At 41.9% G+C, this 6,157-nt stretch overlaps 1 pseudogene; it reads left to right on the plus strand.

Moving 5' to 3' along the window:
• The first annotated feature begins 448 nt into the window (after positions 1–448).
• On the plus strand, positions 449–921 carry LOC131200851 (histone H2A.V-like; annotated as a pseudogene).
• Positions 922–6,157: the final 5,236 nt, after the last annotated feature.

The following is a 6,157-nucleotide window of genomic DNA, read 5'->3' on the forward strand; positions in this document are numbered from 1 at the left end:
AAATCCCCCCTCCCATTTGGAAAACAATGCTACAATCAAACATATCAAACAATTACTTGTGGAGTAATTGCTTTTAATACTAACTTTTAATCATTTAAAACTAAAGTCAGCTTTTCAAAAATAATTCCAAGCTTCTTTTTCTTTTTCTTTTTTCTTTTTTCTTAGTTTTGTGAATTCAAAAAAAAAAAAAGAAAGAAAGAAAGAAAGAGAAAGAAAGAAACCCTAAAATTCCAGAATATATCTTTAAAGTGCATTACCTGCAATGACTTATTTGAAGTTGACATTTTAGTGGGCAGAGAGTGCCATGTCAGATAAATATACCTTGAAGTGGGAGGGGTGTGTGTTACTGGGGCCATTATTATGGGAAAAATCTAGAAATTGAAATACTGTTATATGAAAAGCATGGTTCTGATTTTTTTAGAGCAATATTTTTTTAGAGCAAAATCAGGACCGGACTTCGCCCAGGAGCGACGCAAACATGGCTGGAGGCAAGGCTGGCAAAGACAGTGGAAAGGCCAAGGCAAAGGCAGTATCTCGCTCGCAAAGAGCTGAGCTTCAGTTCCCAGTGGGCCGTATCCACAGACACTTGAAGACTTGCACCACAAGCCATGGGAGGGTTGGTGCTACAGCTGCCGTGTACAGTGCAGCAATTCTTGAACACCTCACTGCTGAGGTGTTGGAGTTGGCAGGCAACCGCTTCGAAGGATCTTAAAGTAAAACGTATCACTCCATGTCACTTGCAGCTTGCCATTCGTGGTGATGAGGAGTTGGACTCTCTTATTAAAGCGACCATTGCTGGTGGAGGCGTAATTCCTCACATCCACAAGTCTTTGATTGGAAAGAAGGGACAGCAGAAGATTGTGTAAAGAGGCGCTTTCGGCAGCCCGCTTCCTCCCTGTCATGTAACTGTAATTGGGACAGAAGAAAATATGGAATATTTCAAGTCTAGATGTATAGGTTAAAAATTACATTGAAATTCCTTGTCTTTTAAATAAATAGAGCCCTTCAGAAAACTGACCATAGGTTTCCTGACATGGAGATAGAGATAACTGGCAGTTTTCATTGCAGTATTTTAATTCTGCATCAAAAAATAAATAAATAAAGTTGAGGCTTCTGCCAGTATTTATGAACTGATCGTACAGGTTGAAAATTAAAAGACAGGTGGACAGAATAGGCTTCAAATGGGAAAAATGATGGCAAGAAAAGGGTTCCTTCCCTGATATTTTCATGTACCAGCCTGTCCCATTCCTTTAAAAAATCCTGTTAAAAAATAAGAGTAATGGTGACAGTGGTGAGGGTGATTATGATGATGATGTATTACGGTTACAGGAATTAGGGTGCCATGATAGCAGTGTTCTAGTATTTGAGGGGCTCCTACAAAAACGAGGAGGTCAAACTATTTTCCAAAGCACCAAAAGGTAAGACAAGAAACAATGGATGGAAACTAGCCAAGGGGAGAAGCAACCTAGAACTAAAAGTGAGAGCAATTAATCAATGGAATAGCTTGCCTTCAGAAGTTGTGAATGCTCCAACATTGGAGGCTTTCAAAAAGAGAGTGGACATCCATTCACCTGAAATGATATATAGGGTCTTCTTGTCGTCTGCCAGCAGCCTGCAGACCTGGCAATGGAGTCAGACAGTGAGGAGGCTGGGGAGGACAATGGGCCAGTCCTGGAGTCAGGGAAGGCCCGGACGAGGGCTCTGTGTCAGACGCAAAAATGGGGTCAGGACCATCTGGGAACGATGCGTGGACCCCAGAGCCTCCAGAGGTGGACAGCACAGAGGCAGAGGAACAGGAGGAGCCTGTTCCTAGTGCACACATGCACAGAGCTGCCAGAAGACAAGAGCAGCTAAAGCAAAAAGGATGACTCGGGAGTAAGGCCAGGAAATGATTGGCCCCTCCCATAAGGCTTAAAAGAGCAGCAATGGATCTTGGGTTCTTTGTAGGAAAGCAACATTGCTACAATTGTTTCTTGTCTCCTGTTTCTGAACTTTGTGGGGTTCTTGCCAAGAAAAGCCTTTGACAGGGTACCAAAGAAGACAAAGGTTTGTGATAAGGCCGAAGAACTTTTTATGAAGGACTTTGTTTTGGACTTAATTTGGACTGAGAATGAAGTAATTCTCAGCTGTTCTAATAAAATATGTTTATTTAGGACTGATTGTGTCTGGTAATAACTACTTGGGCCTAGGTCACAACAGGTCTCCTGCTTGAACAGGTTATTGGACTAGAAGACCTCCGAGGTCCCTTCCAACTCTATTGTTCTGTTTTCTATTACCTACTTTGTCCACAAAGAATGAATAGTTGCTTACATTGCTTTCTATCTCTACCTCAGCCCTAAGAGAAAATTAAATGTCTCAATCCCAAGCTTTCCACCAAATGTATTCTTTCATCAAATTTTATTGTATTTCATGATTAGACTTTATTGTTTTCTCTAGATCCGTGATGGCGAACCTATGGCATGTGTGCCACAGGTGGCACACGTAGCCATATCAGTGGGCACGCCAGCTCAGCTCCGGCGCGCATGCGCACTCCAGCCAGCTGATATTTGGGCCTTCTGGGCCCACCAGAAGTAGGGAAACAGGCTGTTTCCTGCCTCTGGAGGGCCTGTAGTAGGTGGAGAAGGCCCGTTTTTCTTTCTCACCTGGCTCTAGATTCTCTCTATACATCTAGGGAGGGGGAAAACAGCCTTCCCCAGACCCTCTGGAGGCCCAAAACGGCCCATTTTCCAACTTCCAGTTGGACAGAAAGTGACTTTTTTGCTGTCCCCAGCCTCCAGACACTCCTAGAGAGGCTCTGGAGGCTAGGGACAGTAAAAAACATCACTTCCTATCCAACTGGAAGTTGGAAAATGGGCCATTTTGGGCCACCGGAGGGCCTCCAAGGGGGTAGGGAAGGCTGTTTTCGCCTTCCCCAAATGCATAGGTTATGGGTGTGGGCACGCAAACCTTCCCCCACCCCATCCTGGCACGCAATGGCAAAAAGGTTAGCTATCACTGCTCTAGATCATTATACATCTCCTCAACCTGACCCCATCCATGTATAATGGGGAAACCATACCATACCATCTTCCTGGCCAGCATGAGAATTGCTTAAGTTGACTTTTGAACTCAGGAAGTTCACCAGATTGTACTAGTGATCTAGTTATCCTTTGATTTTGGAATAGCTAAGCTGGACCAGCACTTCATGGAATGACTGCCAGATTTTTGCAATGTCCCTTCTTTTCTCATACAAATGTTGAGTAGGTAGTAGGTTTAGTAGGTACTATTTTACTTACTGGTTGGAGTTTAATTCTGAAGCCCAGATTAAAAGTCAACATCTTCTTATATTCTCTGAAAATAAACAGTCAAATGTCAGTATGTCATCATTTCTGTTATTTCCAGATCACCCGATCCAGTAGCAATGGCAGCGGATGGTTCGGAGAACCGGTAGCAAAAATCCCTGCCACCCCCCACCCCCACATGCCCAGCTGAGCCATCAGAAGGGGTTTTTTTACCTTTTAAAAGCATTTTTTCTTCGGCTGAAAAAAATGCTTTTAAAAGTAAAAAAAAAAAAGCCTCTGATGATCCCGTGGTTCAGCTGGGATCGTCTAAACCTTTTAAAAGCATTTTTTCTCAAACCTCTTCGGCTGAAGATGTAGAAAAAATGCTTTTAAAGGGTTCTGGCGATCAGGCAACTCAGCTGGGATCATCAGAACACTTTAAAAGCATTTTTTCTACAACCTCTTCCATTAAAAAAATGTTTTTAAAAGGTTCTGGCGATCCCAACTGAGTTGCCTGATCATCAGAGACTTTTAAAAATGTTGTTTTTTACAACCTCTTCAGCCAAAGAGGTTATAGAAAAAATGTTTTTAAAAGTAAAAAAAAAAAAGTTGGCCACGCCCACCCAGTCACATTACCACCACCACCACCAAGCCACACCCACAGAACCGGTAGTAACAAATTTTACATTTCACCTCAATGTACAGTGATGATCAAAACACATGATTTCCCACTTAAGGTTGTTATTTGTAGAAATCTATAAGCAAGAGATATGAAACAGCAGAAGCTTCTATATTCAATGCTCGTCTTTTAAAAATACTCTCATATCATCTGTGACGTAGGGATATCTGTTATGTAATGCCTATAATTAAAACCGAGGTTTGGAGTGTTGTTAATCCAAATGTCACAAGTGACGGTATTTTACAATCAATGAATCACAGCTGATATCTTGCAGAATAGGGAAGCTGAATATTCTTTTTAATTGAATGAAGATTATTACCTGTGGTTCTTGAGGTATTTATTGATTTATTCCATTTATATAGCTATCCATCTCGTGTTACATGATTCCAGGCAGCTTACAATAAAAATAAAAACACAAAATGCATAATATAAATCCAAAATAAAAAATGTAGCAGCCATGGACAATCCAAGCTATCCACACAGCCAGAAGATGGACTCTTAGCACCCCAATAGAGTTCAAGCCAATCTAATCCCAGAAGAAATGATATTCCAGTGATATGCCATGGTAGAAAAGGGTTTCCTTCTAGACCCACCAGTCAACGCTCTGTAGCTGACTGTAGCCCTTCCTGGCTAGATCAGATAGGGTAGGTTGCTGTGACCCAGGCCCAAATAGGTAGTAGGAAACTCAGTCAGTGTAAAAACAAACAAACCTTATTCGAACAGCTGAGAATTACTTCATTCTCAGCATAGTTCAACTAAATTAAAGCAAATTCCTCCCAACACAATTCCTCAGTCCTATCACTAACCTCGGTCCAATTAGGCAAATTGCCAAAGGCCTTTCTTGGCAAAAGTTCAGAAGACACCGATACAAAACAAATGCAACAAGATGAAGCTATCAATGTTGTTTTCCGGCAAAGAGCCCAAACGCCTTATGGGAGTTTAAGCCTCTCTTGGCCCTACTCTGGAGTTGTCCTTTTTGCTTGAGCTGCTCTTGCCTTCTGGCAGCTTGTTTCATGCGTGCATTAGGAACAGGCTCCTCCTATTTCTCTGCCTCACTACTGTCAGTCTCTGGAGGCTCTGGAGTCCACACCTCACTCCCCGATGGCCCTGACCCCACCTCAGCTTCCGACACAGAGCCCTCATTCCGGCCTTCCCCAGCCTCCAGGACTGGCCCACGCTCTTCCTCAGCCTCATCTCTGTCCAAGTCCGTTGCCAGCTCTGCAGGCTGCTGGCGAACCACAACATAGGTTAAAACAATGCTAAATACACCTTCCAGGGTTCCCTGATCATCCACCACTGTTTATAATGGCTGAACTGTCAGCAACCATAATTCAAGGGCATCTACAAAACTATAGATTTAGAATGACATTGTAAGTCATTGCATATTCAACCTGTAGGGTGTATTCTAGGCAATGCTCCAGCTTGATGCCACTTCTATATGTGATGGACTCACTTCTATAATAACTAATGTCATTTTGACTGAACATTTTAGGAATTAAAACAAAATACTTCTACTGTAGAGTGTGCTAGATTGTGGAAAGCTGCCATAGGGTCATTCCATGATATGATCTTTAAAAAATAGCAAAGATTTGGGACAAGAAATGCCATATAGAAAAAGAAAAGGATTAATCTGCTCAACATTTCAAATAGGAATTGTATTTTATTTTATAATTTATTGTATTTTGTTATATCTTTGATAAGGCAGAAATCTTGAAGAGAGAAAAGGTTTGGCACTGTTACAATAGTAAAATAAGCTCTATATTTCTAGAAGCGGAAGGAACAACTTAAATACACATTTATTCTAAATTGATATAGTTATGCAAAATTACCACAGAAGAAAAAAATTATGTACATTTACATAATGAACTAATTAGTGATCATCTTAAACTGGTTCTCAAGAGTATTGGGGGGGGGAATACCCCAAATATCTGAATAGACATGGATTAGGGTATAAATGTGATCTTTGGGCTACAAACTGTAAATCGGGGATAAGAACACCAGTGTCAAACTCGCTGTGTCACATTGCTGTCACATGACATATCGTGACATTTTACCCTTTGCGGAGCTGGGGTGGGCGTGGCCTGCGTATGACGCAACCGGCTTGCGGGCTGCCAGTTTGACACCCCTGGATTAGAAGGAGCAGTGGTACAGATGAGTCTACACAAAGCATACCTGAAAAAAGTCCAGTGTACATTAACGGCTTCCTGCATTGTCTCCT

Source organism: Ahaetulla prasina, chromosome 6 (genome assembly GCF_028640845.1).
Source record: "Ahaetulla prasina isolate Xishuangbanna chromosome 6, ASM2864084v1, whole genome shotgun sequence".
Lineage (NCBI taxonomy): Eukaryota > Metazoa > Chordata > Lepidosauria > Squamata > Colubridae > Ahaetulla > Ahaetulla prasina.